Consider the following 20,058-nt stretch of genomic DNA (forward strand, 5'->3'; position numbering starts at 1 on the left):
ACTTTGCTCCTAAATAATTTTATAACTGAATTTTAACCTTAGTTTTTAGGTTATATAACCAGAACATAAGTTATATTCTTGAGACTCTTGACAGTACAGACACTATGTCTTGTATTTACTATAAAAGCCAGCTCTGTTCCAGGACATAATTGATCCTTGATAAAGTGTTGATTTGATTTGAATGTGAATTGCATATGAAATACTGAGATCTGATATGCTATACTATAATAATTAAAAAATTTACTGAGTGCTTACTATGAGCACGTTATATTCATCATCTCATTGAGTTCTCACAACTATTCTATGAGGTGTGGGTACTCTCTAGTGATAATTTTGTATGATACTTTTAGGAATTTGGTTTTAAATTTACGTAAACTAACGTTTACTTTTTTGAGGGTACAGTTCTGGGAATTGACAAATGCATAGACTTGGGTAACTATGTGTGTGCCTACCACAGTCTGTGTACTGTTCCCTCACCTGCCTCAGCCCCCTCCTGCTGGCCCTTTGCAGTCAAACCTTTCCTTTACCCCTTTTTCTTAATTTTATGGTTTAATTTGAGTTTAAGAGAGATGTATGGTATTTTAATTAAATGATTAGTAGAATAAACCTTTCATTTTGAATGTGAGTCTAAAATTTTGCAATGACACAAAATGAAACTATGAGGGGATCATTATTAAAAAGTCACATTTATTTTTTATTTATTTTTATTTATTTTTTTATTGATGTTTTAATAGTTTTTAACATTGTGAAATTTTGAGTTGTACATTTTTGTTTGTCCATCACCATATATATGACTCCCTTCACCCCTTGTGCCCACCCCCCCACCCCCATGGCCCCTGGTAAACAAATACAGTTTTCTCTGTCCATGTGTTGGTTTATATTCCACATATGAGTGAGATCATACAGTGTTTGTCTTTCTCTTTCCGGCTTACTTCACTTAACATAATACCCTCCAGGCCCATCCATGTTGTTGCAAATGGAACGATTTTGTCTTTTTTTTTATGGCTGAGTAGTATTCCATTGTCTATATATACCACGTCTTCTTGATCCAGTCGTCAGTCGAGGGACACTTAGGTTGCTTCCACTTCTTGGCTATGGTGAATAATGCTGCAATGAACATAGGGGTGCATAAGCCTCTTTGGATTGTTGATTTCAGGTTCATTGGATAGATTCCCAGTAGTGGGATGGCTGGATCATAGGGCATCTCTATTTTTAATTCTTTGAGGAATCTCCATACCGTTTTCCATAGAGACTGCACCAGTTTGCATTCCCACCAACTGTGTATGAGGGTTCCTGTTTCTCCACATCCTTTCCAACATTTGTTGTTTTTTGTCTTGGTGATTATAGCCATTCTAATGGGCGTGAGGTGATATCTTAGTGTTGTTTTGATTTGCATTTCCCTGATGATTAATGATGTTGAACATCTTTTCATGTGCCTATTGGCCATCTGTATATCTTCTGTGGAGAAGTGTCTGTTCATTTCCTCTGGCTATTTTTTGGTCGGATTGTTTGTTTTTTTGTTGTTCAGTTGTGTGAGTTCTTTATATATTATGGAGATCAACCCCTTGTCAGATGTATGTTTTGCAAATATTCTCTCCCAGCTGGTGGGTTCTCTGTTCATCTTGATTCTGGTTTCATAAAAAGTCGCGTTTTACATCCAGAAGACTTGTCTGTTAAAAAAAAGTTCATATGCCTTGCTTTTATTTTGTCCTTTGTATGATGTCTTTAGTAAGTTTGCCAGGATTACAACATAGGAAAAAACTTAAAAAATATTCTTTGACATCTTTTGAATTGTCAGTTGGAGTTCTGAGGTTTGTTATGACGTATAATTTGCATCTCTTCTCAAGAGGATAGAAAGTCTACTTCTTTAGTGTTAAATTTATTCAGCTAAGCTCTTTAGTATAAGTTTAAAGAATACACTTTAGTCCACCTAACTTTTGATTCATGAAGCTCTGAAACAAGTAGCCACCGATCTCTTCTCCATTCTTATTGTTTTGTGTCTTTTCCAGCAGGTCATGTAAATGCAGTTGTGCTGGATGCAATCTTTTGAATGTGGCTTCTTTCACTTAACATATTGCATCTGAAATTCATCAGTGTTGTTGCATGTAGGTTGCTAAGCAGTATTCCATTGTATGGATGTACCACAGTTTATCCATTCATCAGTTGAAGGACATTAGGCTGTTTCCAATTTTTGATTATCTGAGTAATGTGGCTGTAAATATTTGTGTACAGATTTTTTTGTGGACATAGTTTTCATTTCTCTTGGGTATATGCCTAGAGGTAGGATTGCCAGGTCATACAGTAAGTATATGTTTAACTTTTAAAGAGACTGCTAAACTGATTTCCAGCGTGACCGTACCGTTTTTCATTCCTGCTGCAGTGTATATAAAAATTCCATTTGCTCTGCATCTTTGTCAGCACTTAATGTTATCAGTGTGTGTGTTTAATTTTAGTCATTCTAATAGTATTAGTGGTATCTCATTATGGTTTTGTGGTTTTGTTTTGTATTCTCCTAATGACTACTGTTGTTGAGCATCTTTTCTTGTGCTTATTTGCCATCTGTATATCTTTTTTGGTAAAGTGTCTATTCAAATATTTTGTCCATTTTTTTAAAAATTGGTTTTTTTTTTTTTACTGTTGAGTATTGAGAGAACTAGGTATAAGCCCTTTGTCAGATGTGTAATTTGCATATAGTTTCTCACAGTCTGTAGCTTGTCTTTTCATTCTCTTAATAGTGTCTTTCACTCAGTTTTTAATTTTTATAAAGTTCAGATTATCAATTTAGTCGTTTATGGATTGTACTTTTGATGAGGTAACTAAGAACTTATTGCCTAATCCAAGGTCATGAAGATTCTGTCCTGTTTTCTGCTAAAAGTTTTATAGTTTTACATTTTGCATTTAGGTCTGTGATTCATTTTGAGTTAATTTTTATATAAGGGAGTAGGTATAGATTGAAGTTTTATATAAGGGAGTAGGTATAGATTGAAGTTTATCTTTTTTGCATATGAATGTTCAGTTGTTTCAGAACCGCTTGTTGAAAAGACTATCCTTTCTACTAGGAATTGCCTTTGTACCTTTGTCAAAAATCATTTGGTCATATTGGTGTGGTTCTATTTTTGTACTCGCTATTTAATTGAGTAACATGTCTATCTTTTTGCCAGTTGAGGTAGATACTTTTTAAACCTCTCATTACTGATGGGGAAACTGAGTCTTGTCAAATTAAGTACCTTGCCTAAGGTAATTCAGCTAGCAAATTATTGAACCAGTACTCAAACTGTGCTCTCTGACTCCTAAACCCATGCTCTGCTGAGAAGTGATGCTGGCACCTGTTTCATCTTAGTTATTTTGTTCCTGATTGAAATTTCTGGTTTTAAGGAAATGTTTGAGCAGTATGTTTTTGGAAGAGTAGATGTGACAAGTAGAGGTCATTCAATTATCTGAAATGTGAAATCAGATTTTTTTCTACTTGCTAGGCTATTAATTACTAGGCAATAATTAGTTATCAGTATCTTTAACAAGGTATAACATTCTTTTCTAAATCCAGGATAGCTGTATGTCATTTTCCTTTATTTTAAAGAGAGCAATCGAAATATATGTTCCTTGTGTGGCAAGGAAAGAATGTTTAGGATTTGTGAACGTGAGAACACAGATGGGCTAAGAGTGACTTGCATCCAGATGGCTTATGCAAGGAACTTGGTAAGAGGTGAGAGAGTGACGTTAATGTGGCAGTGAATAATAAATTAACATTTCAATATTGGCAAACTAAGGGAATTTTGAAGAATGTCATATTTTGTTAACTTCTGATTTTTAAATACTAAGCTTATACATTGATAGGTTAATAACCAAGCATACTCACTCTCACACACACACACACACACACACACACACACATATATACCCCTATTATATATTTTTTGAGAGTCATCTCTAATGGCTTTAGCCTAGGCACTCTGTTCTTTTTTTAAAATTTTTTTATTGAGGTATAATTGATATATAGCCTTATATTAGTTTCAGGTGTACAACGTAATGATTTGATCACCACAGTAAGTCTAGTTAACATCCATCACTATACATGTAGCCTAGTTGTGCAGTAGGCTATACCATCTGGGTTTGTGTAAGTACACTCTATGATGTTCGCACAACGACAAAATCGCCAAACGATGCATTTCTCAGAACGAATGCCTGTCGTTAAGCAATGTATGATGGTATATGCTTTTCCTCCTGAGAACCCATTTATTCACTTTCTGCAAAAGACAAATGACTCTGGGTTGGCCCGGTGGCGTGGTGGTTAAATTCTCACACTCCGTTTCTGCGGCCCCGGGTTCGCAGGTTCGGATCTTTGGCGGGGACCATCGCACTGCTTGTCAAGCCATGCTGTAGTGGCATCCCATATAAAGTAGAGGAAGATGGGCACGAATGTTAGCCCAGGGCCAATCTTCCTCAGCAAAAAGAGGGCTGGCAATGGATGTTAGATCAGGGCTAATCTTAAACACACACACACACACACACACACACACACACACACACCCATACACACACATGACAAATGACTCCAAAACCCGTATCTACATTCCATTGTTAAACTTACTTTCACTCTATGGTCTCTGATGTCTACTTAACTGTAGGATACAACTACTAGGATGGCCTTTTGATACTGGAAACTTACACACAAAACTGTTTCTCCTCATCCTCACAAATAAACAACCATTCTCAAATTTCCCCTTTATTTTCCGTAAGATAGACTTGCTGTTTGGAACCTCAGAATCCTTTTTGACCGCTCTCTCTCTGGCCCTGGTATGATCAAGTCCACAGCCAATTTCTGCTGATTGTTTCTACATGGTTGGTTTGGACCTACCTCCTCTCACTCCTTACAGTGCCTCCCGAATGGCCCCTTGCCCTCTTCCTCCTTCCTTGATTTACAACCATCAGCTTAGTTCAGTGCTTTACCAGCTCCTGTACGTGAACCCCATGCATGCCAAAACAAATCTTTCTAGTTTTATTACTACGTTCATGCTGCTCATGCTATCCAGAATGCTCCCCATCTCCCCCAGTATCTGCAGATTGAAAGCGAAGACATAACTCAGCTGCCATCTCATCTTTGAAACCCTCCAGTTCACTCCGGTGGGCATGTTCCTCCCCTCCTCTAATCCCCTGAAACACAGCCAGCATAGTGCCCAGGCCAGCAGCGTCAGTAGTCACCTGAGAACTTGTTAGAAATGCAAATTCTCAGACCCCACTCCAGACTTGTGCAATTGGAAACTTGATGGGGAAGGGGGAAGGGCAGCAGTCTGTGTTTAACAATCCCTTCAGGTCATTCTGATGCTTGCTTGTTTGATAACCGCTGCTCTATGTATACCCATGTCTACATACTCAGTTCCAAATGCTGAGTACTCTGACCCTACTTCTTAGCCCACTTCTATTTCTTATCATCTGTCAGTTTTTTCATTTTGAATACCCGCTTCTCTCTTTTGTGGTCACTTCTAATTCCTCATTATAATATCAGGCTCAAAATTCACTTCCTTGAGGAAGGCTCAGTTTAGTGTGTGAGTAATACGTGTTCAGTTTACACTGTGCTCATTTCTCCTCTGCTACTTCTTCTCATCATGCTACTCTGTAAGGGCTCTGGTTGATTGCTGTATGTTTGCTGGCATAGGAGATATGTGGTACATATTTTGGTATGTCAATTTCACTAGAAGATTTGACAAAAAAATAAATTTAAAAAATATCAAGACAATAAATACATATTACCATGTAGAATGCAAAACGTGCATGAATTTTCAAAGTTAGTGATGTCTATATTCAGGCAAGTTTTGGCTATGTCTTAAGCCATCTAGGATATTCATTAATTCCCTCTCCTCTGCTGTTAGACGTGTCCTGGTTAAAAAGTCTGGGATACTTTGGATGAGATGAGGAAAAGGGAGCATGCACTGCAGACAGTGGGTCTTTTACTTCTTACAGTGATTGATTCACATGTTTGGTCTTAGTTTCCTCATTTGAAAAATTAGGATAATACTGGCTACTTCCTTTGATTGCTGTATTGCAAGGATTAAGTGAGATTTGGTAGGTAATGTCCTTGTACAATCCCTGTCCTACATTAGGGGCTTTATAAATGGTACCTTTTATTATTAACTTCACTAGGATGAGGCATCTTTTTAACAAAATATCATTCCACAGAAGCAGTTGTATTTCTGCATAGTAGACATTCAGTAAACGTATTGACTGATATATACGGCGTTTCATGGTTCTGTTCTGTGCAGGCATCCTAATTTGTACAGGGCTTTGAAGTTTTAGTGCTTTATAATCATTAATGAATGGTAAAAAATATTACTTGACTTTTTTGACAAATCTATGGCATTTCTTAAAATTTTTCCATTCAACCTTACTTTTAATGGGTGATAGCTTACTTTCTAATAGTATTTGAAAGGTTTTTATGGTTTTTTCCAGTAGAATAAATTAGGCTAGCTAAATGGGCTTTTTGACACAATGCCCTGCCAAGAATGTTGTTTCATTGTCAATGGCTAGTTTAATCAGTATTATTTGAAGACAGTTTCAAACTACTCTGGTACTTGGTTCTTTATTTAGTTTTTATTCTTTTCCTAACACATCTAATTAATGGAACTGTCCGGTGGTCTAACATGGAGAAAGAGAGAAGATGACATTATGAAAAGTTTAATAATTATAATGGCAACTAACATTTCAGACAAATGTTATAGTTTACAAAGTACTTTAAGATGCATTGTATCATATCTCAGAATATCATATGAAGTAGGCATTATTTTTTTTTAATTTTGCTGATTAGAAAACTGAAGTTCACATTACTCAGGATCTCAGAACCAGAAGGTAAAACAAAAGCCCCAGAAATTGAGGCCAGTATGGTTATGATTAACAATTTCACTTCCTTATGGGTTAATACATAGAGACAACTTACAGTTTCATGTCATCCAAAAGCACTGTCTCCCATGATTTATTAATGTGATACAGGAGTCAGACCACTTGGGCTTCACATCCGGGTTCTGCTACTTCCTTTCTGTGTGACCTTAGACAGGTCGTTTAATCTGTTTGACCCTCAGTTTCCTCATTTGTCAAATAGGAGGATAATAGTATCTGCCTCATAGAATTGATGTGTTAAAATAGGTTAATAAATATAAAACTATTAGAACAGGCCTGGGACAAGGTAAGCAAGGTAACTATGGAAGTGTTAACTATTATTATTATAATAGAGGAGTGGTTGGCGTGCCTTACATGCAAAGGGACGTGATTCTACTTAGACGTGACTAAAATTAGAGAAGTAGAAATCAGGGTTTCCATAAGAGTTTGTTCTGATAGAACTGTATAATTCTTAAGCCAGCTTCTAATAGGGTAGAGTACATGTATTGTGCATTTTAGGTAGGTATCTCATACGCCTATCTGGATTTTCTTGTAGACTTAAATTCATTTACTGCTCTGGGATAAATGAAAATCTGGAGTACCCAATTTCTGTTTCTAATAACTCAAAACCCACATAAGAACTGCAATAAGGGATACCCCCCGCCCCCATATCAGCAGACCCTTTTGCGTTTCTGAAAGAAACACTCCTACTCCGCCCACCTGCAGGCACACACTCCTCGCTAAGATATAAGGTACATAAGCAGTTTCCTTGATAACTAAGTTGTTAATTGCTTTCTTTAGAAATTGTAGTCTTTCTTTTTGGGTTTTCACAAGTGAAACAAATATCCTGTTCATGAAGTTTTGTCTGTTCTTTTCTTCCGGATTTGGCAAATCACCTGTTCTAGGAGAGCCTTCATTATTTTAGAGAAAGCTCCAAATCTGGCTGTCTTCAAGCTTTTTCCTTCCCCGTCCTCCCATCACATCTCACATAATGTAGTGGTAGGAATACAAGACTGACATTGTGGTGCTTACAGTCTTTCTTCTTTGTAATCTTCTGTGTGACTTGAATTTTTTTTTTCAGTAAACATGTATCTGTTTTACAAAATGTGGAAAAACTGTTAAAAAATGAAAATTCTGGTAAATGTTGGAAGTAGGGAATTAAAATTTGCAAACTGCAAATTATTCTTAAAGATTATACTTGTCTTTCTTATGGTTACCATATACAGAATGCTTTTGTATTAATTAAGTCTCTTTGTATATGAAAGCCACAGGCTGAGTGTAGCACCTGTTTATGAAATGAAATACTTACAGAAATGTATTCATTTTTAATTTATTAATAGCTATAATCAAGATGAAAAGCTTTTCTTAATAATTAATGTCAAGAAGAGAAGCATAAACTTAAGACAAGTTTATGACTTCTCTCCAGAGGATGTATAGATGTGACTGGATTTGTGATTTAAAAGAATTTTTTTTCAGTTCTTGTGAGTTTTTCTTTTGTTTGAAGGTCCTTATGTTTCAGCCTTGGCTTGCTGTAAAGTTAGCAGCAAACTCTAGTGTGCCTGTAAACTCATTCATTCTTAAAAGGATGAGACTTAGATTTCTTTCCTCCTTTGAAAAAATTTAAAGATTACAATAGTATTGATTCAAGTGGTCCCTGTGATGGCCCCTCTCTTTTCCATGCCTCACAGCTGGGAGGGGCTTGGTGACAAACTGCCTGTTTCAGAGGGTGTTTATTTCTTTATGCCTTGATATGCCTAGTAAAACTCAAAATGGAAATGTCCTGGAAATTGAGCTGCTTCATAGTTGGGTGGCCCCGTGAGCATTTGGGAAGCACTTTGTGTAGCTGTTTGTGGGCACCTTTTGTACTGGTTCTGGTGCCTCCGTCTATCATTTTGGGATCATGGCTCTTCTAAGGAAAGAGCATGTTTGTACCCTCAAGCCTTTCTACCTTCAGTCAGTAGGGTTTGTGTATTTGAGCATATTCCATGCTGTGATTGGCAGCCTTTGTGTTAGGTACCCACTCTGATGTGTTCCATATCATTTAGAAGGTCGAAGTAGTCATCAGTGACTGAAGCCTAATTTAGATTCTTAAATCGAAATCATTGTTGAAGAATCTTGTTCCTCCACTACAGACGTCTTCTGCATATCATGAGTGTGTTCATCAGAGAACAAGCTCTCACCCAGTCTCTCATAATATAAAAGCGTTTTTTAATCCCTCTTAACAGGTGCTGCTGCAGTTTATTTATAACCAATGCATTAAAATGAAAAATACTGCAAGGGTCCTAAGTGGAAGGCGGCTATTGAAATATTGCCGGATTTAAATTATAGAATTTTGTCAGTCTGATTTGTGGAAAGGACGAGCCAATGTTGGCTGGTAAGTGATGTACTCACTGGCTTCCTGTAAGCTTGGAAGGTGCTTTCTGCAGTGTGTATAAGTGAGTCTTGCGAAATCTGGGTCTTGCAATTGAGTCAATTGCTCCCTTGCATATTCATAATCACATTTGGTCAGCTTTCATGCTCTTTGACATTTTTGATCTTTATGAAGCATGACATATGTTAACTCTGTTGGCCTTCTAGACTTATTGCAGCACAAAGACTTGAGATCCTCATTGGAAGAATTGTCAAGAGTGTTTTATTTAACCCCTTTCTTTCCAGCCTGTTTGATCTCACACATAAGGAAGGTAAACGTACACTTCAGTACTGGTGCAGCATGTCGGCGTGAAGACACACTAAGCATTTGAAATTCCTGTTGATTTATATTTCCACTGCATTTCTCTTTCCTGAAAAATCTCGCCAGAGACTGAAGTAGTTGGGCTGTATTAATGGATGTTTATGTTGTCCTGTGACAGCTGGTTTTGCTAATTTGTTTTTACAGGGCAGTTTATAGTAAATGAATGGCATGCTGAATATTTTACTGAGATTTCAGATTATCTAAAGAATATTTTCCGGTTTACTAATTGGTAGATAATGCTGAGTACATTGATGTTGACATGAGCAAATGGATTTAAAATGATTTGAAGTGAGCTTCATTAGAAGATGCTCTAATCACAGTCAACAGGAAATGTCAAACTAGTTCTGCCTTCATTCACTCTGGACCAGGAACCTTTGCAGACTTGGGGGGCTACAAGTCATTGTGGTTCTGGTTTTAGGGTGGCCCAGGGTGGGGGAAACGATGGAGGCTTTTTTGTAGCATTTTGGCTCTTACTGTCTTTTCCAGAAAGTAATAACATATAAATTATTAATTACCTCTATGGGTAAATGAACATTCTCTGAAAATCCTGGTTGTATTGCTGGAGTCCCATAATGCATTATGGATTGGTTACGTGGAAATCATATTTGCTGCCCATTCTGAACTGGAAGGCAGTAAATTACTTGGTGCCCATTCCAGCAGAAGTCTGTTCTAGAATTAACGCTAATGTGCTTATCAACCCATCAAGAAAAACCTAGGCAAATGCATTCTAAACTCCTACTTTAAAACTTATAACACTGGTTCTACTTTTCATTCCTGTAAAAAGTTATAGAGACTGTTTGATCAAAGTTGACCACTTGGGAAAAAAAAATCTAAGGATATCAAATACAGAAAGTAAATATAACAGTGAAGAAGGCTGATTCTGGAACAAGACTTTACAGTATTCATATCTCACTTTTTCTTATACCAACTCTGTGACTTTGTGCAAGTAACTTTACCTGTCTGAGCCCTAGTTTTCTTATGTGTAAAATGGGGATAATAATATCTTCCTTGTAAGGTTATGGGATTATCTGTATATACCTGTGTATGTTTATATTTATATCTATAAAATGCTAATCACAGTACGAAGCACTTGGTAAGGGCTCCATCAACGTTAGCTATTGTAACAAAAGTAAATTTATTTCCTCTCTCAGATACCTGTAGAAAGGCTGTGGGCTTCATTTGCCAAGGCATTAACCAGACATCTTATTTCTACTGATTTTAAATTTTGTAAAAACCTCTCTTGTCACTCAGAATATAGCTGTCTAGAACGATTAAAAAGTTCCTGATGAGGATATGATATAAGATATGATGACACTACCCCCAAATTCATGTAGTAGGGTATTGGGGAGGCTTGTTGCAGTAATCTTATTTTTCTCTTTGAATCCCTTCAAAATGCCTTTTTCCTTCCAGGTCTGACACAGTGTGCTGAGGTAGTAGTGCTCCCAGGCAGAGATCAAGGGCTCTAATTATTTCATGGTAAAAATAATATGATGCAGGAGTTTATATAATGCTAATGAAACCTAGCTACATGGCAAGCAACCTGTTCTTTTCAGTCTCCTCATTAGCATGAGATTTGCCCTGCTACTCAGTTGTACAGTTTGGGTATCTTTCAAAGAGCATCGGTGTGGGTCATCCTGACATTGTAACATTGTAAGCTCCATGCTCCATAGGCAGGAGTGCCTCCCGGTAATCACTTTAACACATTGTACCAGATTTGGAGATTGATAAAGTATGCAGATACTGGCATAGAATGTTCTGGAACACACAGACAATATCCCTGAGTGACCTAGTGTTGTTAGTTCTAAGCTTCTGGCTGTATTACACGTGAATTTGGCCTGTGTGCTTGAGTAGAAATTGTCCAACTCATCCATTCAGGGTTCTGCAGGGCAGCTGTGAGTATCCCCCCCTTCCCCTCACTTAATGCCACAGTGTGTTTTAAAGGTGAGAGAGGGGAAAACAAAACACAACTTCTCCCTTGAATGACCCTGTTAGCTTTTCACTGTAAACTGTGTTTCCTGTAAACTGTGCTGGAAATGTAATAATCTGTGATGACTTTGAGTGCAGGACCCAGCCACTGTTGACAACACCAAATGTAAGAAATGGCATACCGGACTGCAGATGTGGTTTGTGGGTTAGTATGGACTTCCCTCATCAATGGGGAAATGGGGCTTAAGTCAGGCTTAGAAAATGAGAAAAATGCTTAAGGGACGTGACTAATGTCTCCAATGTGCACTACGCTACATAAACCCATTATGCGCTTTAATTTAATGTTCTCTATAAAGATTCAGGACCTGTCAGGAGAAGGAAAGAAACAAGCAATCCATCTTCAGTGAATTGTGAATAGATTTTTATATTTTTTAAAATACACATTCACCTAAAACATACTTCTCTCTTTATTCAATTTTCTCCACGTCTGGTCCATTTCCTATCTTGCATTGCCACCACCGAGGCTGCTTGTGAATTGTTTTGTTCAGTGAAATAAGACTAATGTGTTAAATATTTAACATTGCTAATTGATTCAATGTAAAGGCAAAGGGAATAGATGCAGAGTACCTCGAGTCTCTGTCAGCAGACTTGAGCAAACAAGGCTTCTCGAAGTCTGAATTGAAGATGATTCATCTCAGAAGCTGTCGGCCTATGGATAATAAAGCATTTCTTGCAAGTGGTGATGGGGCCCGAATGGGAGAAAAATTAACTTGCACCTGGGAGCTGGAAAACTGAATACAGATCTATTTCTGTAGAAAATTTGGCTCTTCTTTTTTTTTTTTCCCTCGAAGCTTTTTGTTTTCAGGCTTCAAGTGTAGATTGGGAGGTGACCAGGAGGATGTGGCATTTCAGTGATGTCGGCTCCTTTGCATGTTGGGAGCATTAAAACACTTACCTGTACTTCACTAAAGCAAGCTGAAATTTGCTGATGATTTTAATTGATGAGTGAGGAAGTAGAAACCCCAGTGGGTCAGTGAGAATTTTTCCATTATAAAAACATAACCTTTCAGAGAGTACCCAATGGCAGTGAAATGTCGGGTAGCTGGGTTTTTACAAAGGAAAGGAAGGCAGATCTGTATTAAGTTTCCTATAATATGAATCGGAAGCATGAATGTACATGTATACCTCATTCTCTTTTGAAGTTGTTTGTTGGCTGCTGTGTGTAGGTGAAAAGTAATTGTGACAGTGGCATCATTTTTTGCTTTGAGTTGATTTTTTTTGAATCAGAGAAGGCTAATGGCATGTTAAGAAATTACTTATAACCAGGAAATATAAATATAGCAAATGTTGATATTGGGAGTTAGTCTCAGCTATTCTTTTTATCTGGAGGAGAGATGTTAGTGAACTGAGGCAGAGATAGACTTGTTTTAAGGGTTGTGGTCAGAAGTGTAAGAAAAAATAAATTTGGTGAGATGAAGCAGAGCTCCCATTTGGGGTCCCTGAGATCCCTTGGGAGACCCAGGGATGGCCTTCAGTGGGTCTGTGAATCTCCTGAATTACATGCCGTGTTCTCTGTACGTTTTTATGGAAGGATCTGTTTTAATCAGAGTCTTAAAGGGTTAAAGAGAGCACTCTGAAATAAAGCCATTCTTGCCAGCTCTCTTTAGTGCTCATTTTACAGGTTAACAGGAACTTTCTGTGTCGTGTTAGTCTTGTTGCCTCCCTGTCACCGTACCCGTCTGCAGAGCACACCCATGCTTCAGCCCCCTTCTCCTTTCTCCCCCTTTTATCCTTTACCCCACTGCCTCTCTTATGTGTAAACTCTTTTTAAAAAGATGATCTAGGTGCTAACCACATTGACGGACACACAAACTTGAAGGGCCTTCCTTAAGCCTTCCTTGCCTTAACATCAAGGAAATAGACTCCCAGGCTTGGCAGGGAGAGAACAATTAAGTCTCGTCTGATTATACCCCTTACCTTGTTGATACATGTATACTTTGCAACATAATGGTGGTTTCCTAACTTCCCTCTCTTGCCTCCCTTTCTCTCCTCCACATCAAAAATATATTACTTGTAGAATATTTAATAGGTTCACGGGGTTCTGCTCTGGTGTTATCTGTTTTAATTCTGTATGAGATGAGATGCGGTCCTTGTCAGCAGAGGCCGCCGATGATGTTGGTTCACCTTGCTGAGCACAGGTCACGGTGGCCTGCAAACCTAAATTGGGTGGTTCAGCAGAGGGAGCGTCCTGCTGTTGAGAGGGAGGACTAACCCGAGGTGCTCACATTTAGCTGCTGGATGTTATGCAGGTGGTATGCAGGGCTGTTTCTTTCCGGTTTAACTGTTGCCTTCGTCTTCTGCTCTTCAGCCATTGATCTGTCCAGCTGAAGCAGTTGGCTTTCTGAGATAGGTCTGCAGTTTAACCTCTGCCACCTCCACTGTACTGCACTGATACTTCACAAGGTCACCAAACACCAGTGGCCCTTGGTTAATTAAGCATTGTCTTCCTTGCCTGCCCTACAGTATTTGGCACCATTAACTCCTGTTTCCTTTTAAAAATTCCTCCATTTCTTCTGCACTGCTTCTACCTTTTTTGGTTGGCTTTGTGGGGTGGCACTTAGGCTGGTTCTTTTTCCTTCTTCTACCAGCTAATCTTTTCCCAGTATTTTGTCCTCAGCCATTTTCTTCTCTTTTTCTATAGAAGGTCTTTGGTGTTCTAAATCTCATTTACTCCCACAGCTTCAAGCAATGCTTTTCTCTCCAGCATTTTTTATTTTAATTCCTGAACTGCATTGTCAACTGCCTGCTGTCCTTGCCACCCCTTGGAGTCCCACTGCCCCCTCAAACTTCTCTTGTTTAAAACAGAACTTATCTCCACCTAGCCCCCATCCCAAGTCCCAAACAAATGTACACACACACAAAAAGACAAAACCCCCAATTAGAAAGGTTGCCCCTGCTACCACCACCAAAAGCAGGCCCTTAAACCAGTTTGTCCTTGTTTATTTCCTCTCTTAGCTCCCCATCCTTCTCTTAGGCAGCCCCTGGCCTGACTCGGCAGGCATCTTCATCGTCCCTCCATGACTCATGTGCAAGTACTCACCAGGTTCTCTTGACCTTTCTAATAAAACATTTCTTACATCGGACTTCCCGTTGCCATGGCTCAGGGTCAGCTATTTATTCCCTTATGGTTTTTGTCCCTGCAGCCCCCGTCCATCCCATGTGCTGCAGACAGATTTATCTTCCTAAACATCATTCTGATCACTACCTGACTCCAAAGCTTCAGTGTTTTAAAACCAAAATTCTTTGGCCTGCTGGGCTCACCAACCGCCTCCCGTGCCAGTCTGTTGTTCCAACTTACCATCATCCACAATTTGCAGTTTCTCACCCCTAAGAATTTGTTTTTTGACACTTATCTTCTCCCATATCCTTATATTGAGATATCATTCACCTTTTGTATTTCTGTATGAAGATAAAGCCTTCCTTGGTCCCCGTGGCTTTATCTGAACTATTATTCTTATTCTTTATGAGATTTATAATATTCAAGTTTGTTTAGAGTTATTCGTTTGTGTTTCCATTTTATCACTGTACCAGACTATAAATACTGACAGAGTGGGGGCTTTATTTTATATACATATATATTTTTTTCTTAATTTCATATGCTGCCCAGCACAGTACCATCTACATGTTAGGGGTCCAATCAATATTTGTTGAATGAATTAATGAACTCCTACACTGAAATTCTACTTCAAGTTAGCAGGATAACCCACAGTTACTAAAGACCTCTTCTTACTAAAGGTCTCTTGTCTGATTGTTTTTGGAGCCTTTCTACTTAGCCATGCAAATTAGCATGGGTTCATAGGCTCAGAACCTGAAATAAATTAATCTATACTTGAAAGGAACCAGGCTGTGGCTGTATAAGGATTTTAGTAAAAGAAAAATGGGGAACAGAGAGTCAGTGACCAGTTGTCGATATAAGTGATGTGCTTTCGTTTTTCTTTTTTCTGGCACATGGGCAGTGTAAGGTGGCTTTTACCTCCGGTGACTCAGGCCAGGGCCATGGCAGTGCAGTTAAAAGAACCGAGACAAGACTAAGATACATGAGAGAAAGAAGGTACAATACCTGACCTTATTAATTACTCAATTAAAAAAACTTCATTATTATTATTATTGCTGTTATCATTCTGTTTTCACCATTTATTGTCACTTAAAAAAAATACCAGGTACAGTGTATTTAAAGATCTTCAGAGGGAATTATGAAAACCCAGTAGTGAAAGGTTATGCATGGTTTTTAGGCCCTCAGATGGATTTCTGTAGCCCTTGGTTTCTTGTGGGAAAGGACTTCGTCAAATTTACTAGTAAAGCTGTGTGCAGCTGAGTTGTATTGTTTCAGGCTATTTGTAATATTGTATTGTGTGACACGTTTCCAGCACCTGGGAAGCTTGGCCTTTGGGGCTGATCTTAAGAGCTGTTTACAGTTGTGGCAAACCAATACCCATGGCCAAAGGGAAAAGTTACGTTGGGAGTCAACTTAAATGAAAAGAGTGGGTGTTTGGCTTCCTTAACCCTGTGTAGACCGGCTGTGCTGCAGCATTTGCTGCCAGGAGATAGGATTGAGACGCTTAAGAAAGCCTAAGCATAGGTAGGGGCTTTCTCTAGAAACTGGATCTTCTTGGTGAGTCTACCTGCCAACTGGAGAAAAAAGGGGCCAGGTGCTGCTTTGCAGGTACCAAAGCACCCAAGTACATGTACAGTTCTAAAATTTAAATCCTATTTGTGGGAAATCAGTAGAGGGTTTAATAGAAGTTTGAACAAATTATACATATACACACAGAAATAGTCTAGCCTGAGTATGGAAAGGCCAGGAAGTCTGAATGTTACGGTGAAGTACGAGGAGGTAATTTATTTTTAAAATTTATTGAACCCACTGAAGCATAAGTGTGAGGATAAGAGAAACCATATGCACATATGGTCCAGAATGAAATTCTTCAGATTTCTGAGATGGATGCAACCAGTGACTAAGCCATTTTGAATTAACTTTATGTGTGAAAGTCTTTCCAATTTAGTCTCTTCAGGTTCACTAGTGGTGGAAAGACAACTGGTTAATGTTGCCATTAGACTGGACTTCCAGGGGGGAAATAAGACCCTGCTTATCCTTGCTCTGAGCTGGCTCTCTCTATCAGGCGGAAAAAATGGGGTGAGGGAAAGGAGATCTCTGCATTTCTTTTCTGGAGAGAAAGGCAGATCTGAATGAAATTTTACTCATGGCTTTTGGTTTCTTCTGGGAAAATGTAATTGTGACATTCTAGTTATAAATTTTATGTTTAAAAAGTATAAAACTATAACAAGGGAATATACATTTTTGGTTTTTTGGTCTTAAAGTTATTAAAGTTAGGCCTTTTGTTGGGTGGGGGCAGTAAATGCAGTAAGTACATTTGTAGTAGAGAGTAATCTGCAGTAAGATCTAATCAGAGGAAGAATCTAAAGGAATCAGGCCAGAGACAAATCACTGACTGGAATACAGAAGTGCATTGTGCAGCAATCACACTCCTTTCCATTCATTATTGCAGTTATAATTATGGAACCCAACATATTTAATTGGCACGGTGTACTCTTCTCTACTGAATAGATTGCATTGTTCCTGTTTAAAAAAACCCTTATGCATCTCGAATCCATGCACATGTTGCTCTTTGGCTCTCGAGAGGTTTCTTTGTTTACATGATGAGTGATTAACTGAATTGTGGAGCCTAGCTATGCGTCATCCGCAAAGATGAAGTGAGACGGGGTAACTGCTCTGCCCTAACTTTGAAGGGCTTTGATTAATTAAAAAAATCTATTAGATCTTTGTGAGTATATATGCCTTAACTGAGAAATATGTAAATGGATATCAGTTGAGTTTGTTATCTGGGCTAGTCTTTTATCTGCTTCTAGATGACCTGATAAAGAAAATTATGTTTGGTGGGATGTTACTGGTGTGTGTGTGAGATTTCGAGTTTCAGAAGTGGTAGTCCTGAAGAGGTGTGTGGTTACTGAACCCCTATACATGAGAGCAGTGCTAAATGTGGATAGGGGCAAAAGGGAACTTATGTAGAACTTGTAGGTGAATACTAGAGACTTTTTTTCTAATTTGCAAGATCAAATGCATGCACAGACAGGGGCAGGGTGTAACAATAATTATTATTATATATATTATTACTATTATTATTATTCTTATTACAACAATTATTATTATTACAACTAACATTTATGAGCACATACTGCCTGCTAAGCACTGTGCCTAAGCATTTTACATTCATTGTCTCATTGAATTCTCACAACACTTCTAGTGTCTTCTATTATCCCCATTTTACTGATGAGGAAACCCAGCCTTGAATAGATTACTTCATTTTCTTGTCTGAAGATCACATAGCTAACGAAGCTGAGACTTCATCCCCGTTGCCTCTCACTGTGAAAGGCTGTGCCTTTTTTGCTCTTTGCTGTAGAACACAGTAGGAAGGCATAGCTCATTGTTTTAAAGCCATTATAATTTTAGTCATGTTGTTCCTCACTACTTATAAGCATTTATACTTTTGAAAATTAGTCAGAGCTTGCCGTGGTTGGAGAATCTCTGGAGATTTGGAGGGGTACTTTGGTACCCCTGGAACGTCAGCTTGTTGCCTCCCCAGCTAAGACAGACGGGGGAAGGAGGAGAGCACCCCCATAACTATTTCCTGTGAGTGCCACAGGTAGTCCTGCTGCTCTTGGATGCAAAATGTCTCTAGTTCAATTTCTTGCTGGAATGGATTCTTCACAAATAAGGATAATCCTTCATTTGATGTTTACTCACATGGATTCCTTCTGTATTCTGTACTGTCCACATTGAGTTTTTCAATTTTTATATATTCTTGCCAGAATGCACTTATTCATTAGCTATTTTTATTAGTGTTACGGTTGAGATGACATTTTCCATTCTAAACTCCAATTTTCTGTAGCTTTTAATTTTACAAAACAATTACCTATCAGGCTGAAACTCCTTAGGCTGTTTTTTTCCTCACAGAGGAGGTTTGGGGGGAGGTTTTAAAGTCTGTTCCACTTTTCTTGGCAGCCTAGACATTTAGATTCTTGTAAGTGCTCTTTAAATAAAGTTGCAATTGCTTAATTATTTAAATAAATGGGAGCTGAATTACTTAAGGATTTTCTGGCAAGACAAAGGATTCTGGATTTTCTTTCCTACCCCTCACTCAGAATTTTCAGTCCTGTTTTGTGCTGGCCAACTAAAAACGAATTTCTCAGTTGTGTTTTGATATATCTGCAAATCTAGGCACATTTTTTGGAGATCTTACGCAAGCTCAGTCCATGGATTTTAAAAGTCAAGTTTGAAATTTTAGATTATACTCAAATGCTTACTTTTTATGTAACATTATGGTTAAAATGAAGACTTTTATCAAATTCGACTTATTGAGTGCCTACAATGTGAAAGGGAGAGTAACAGAGTGGAAAGAATACAGTTTGGGAATTTGAAAGACCTGGGTTTGGAACCTGACCCTGTCATTGATGTGGCTCTGTCACCTTTGCAAAGTTACTTAACCTTTCTGAGCATCAGTTTCCTCTTCTGTAACCCACCACATAGGGTTGAGGGGGGGAATTAAGGAAATGTATGCAAAAGGCATAAAAATACCCAGAATTTGGTAGACACTCAGTTATGTAGTAACCATGAAGTCTGTGCCTGGCACTATGCCAACTTTTAGGAATTCTGAAGTGAGTAAGACAGAGGTGGTTGTCCTTACCAAGCTGGTAGTGTGGCAGTGGAGTAGAGGGAACAGCATGAGCAGAGGTAGGTTGGGAACCATGAAAGTCCTTCGGTTATTTGGCAAACTATTAATGTTCCAGCATGCCTAATCTTAACATCAATATAATTGGAAATATTAAATTGATATGGTACTTTTGAGGTTTATAATACACGTGACATACATTGTTTCATTTGATCCTTGCAAAAACCCTATATGGCAGACAGGGATTATTGTCTCTATTTTATAAGGGATGTGAGTGATTTACCCGATATCATCAAGGTAGTGGAAGAGCCAGGATCAAAGTCCTGGAATTTGCATTTCCTGTCCAGTGCTCTTTCTCCTGTATCGTTCAACTAGTCATATGTCTTATCTGTATACACAAGTGCTAAGCCTTTAATGATAATTTAATGAGACTTTAAGAATGTTCTTTTTGCTTAAACATTTTTGCTCAAACTCATCTGACTTAAGATAAATTATACAAAATCAAATTGAGCTTCTCCTTTAGCCTCCACATGTATGTCACTTGCCACCTTGTAATTAAAAAAAAAAAAAAATTAAAGTATAATTGTTTCCTCCTTCCCTCCCAAGTATTGTAGAGTCAAAATTTCACCTCCTAATTTTGCTTTAAGTGCAAGTTCTTTTTTTGCGTCAATCTGTTTTATAATGTCTTATGGAATGGACACATCACTACATATACACATTCAGATTTGCTGAGTATACACTTTAGAGCCCCATCTACCAGGTTCTTACTTTTCTTCTTCATTAATG

The 20,058-nt window shown here is 38.2% G+C and overlaps 1 protein-coding gene across 5 annotated transcripts in view; it reads left to right on the top strand.

Annotated features, from left to right (window-relative positions):
* The window catches only part of CADM1 (cell adhesion molecule 1), a 317,399-nt gene that overhangs the window by 27,016 nt on the left and 270,325 nt on the right, over positions 1-20,058 (top strand). The gene's annotated exons all lie outside the window — the stretch shown is intronic.

This window comes from Diceros bicornis, chromosome 7 (genome assembly GCF_020826845.1).
Source record: "Diceros bicornis minor isolate mBicDic1 chromosome 7, mDicBic1.mat.cur, whole genome shotgun sequence".
NCBI classification, from domain to species: Eukaryota; Metazoa; Chordata; class Mammalia; order Perissodactyla; family Rhinocerotidae; genus Diceros; species Diceros bicornis.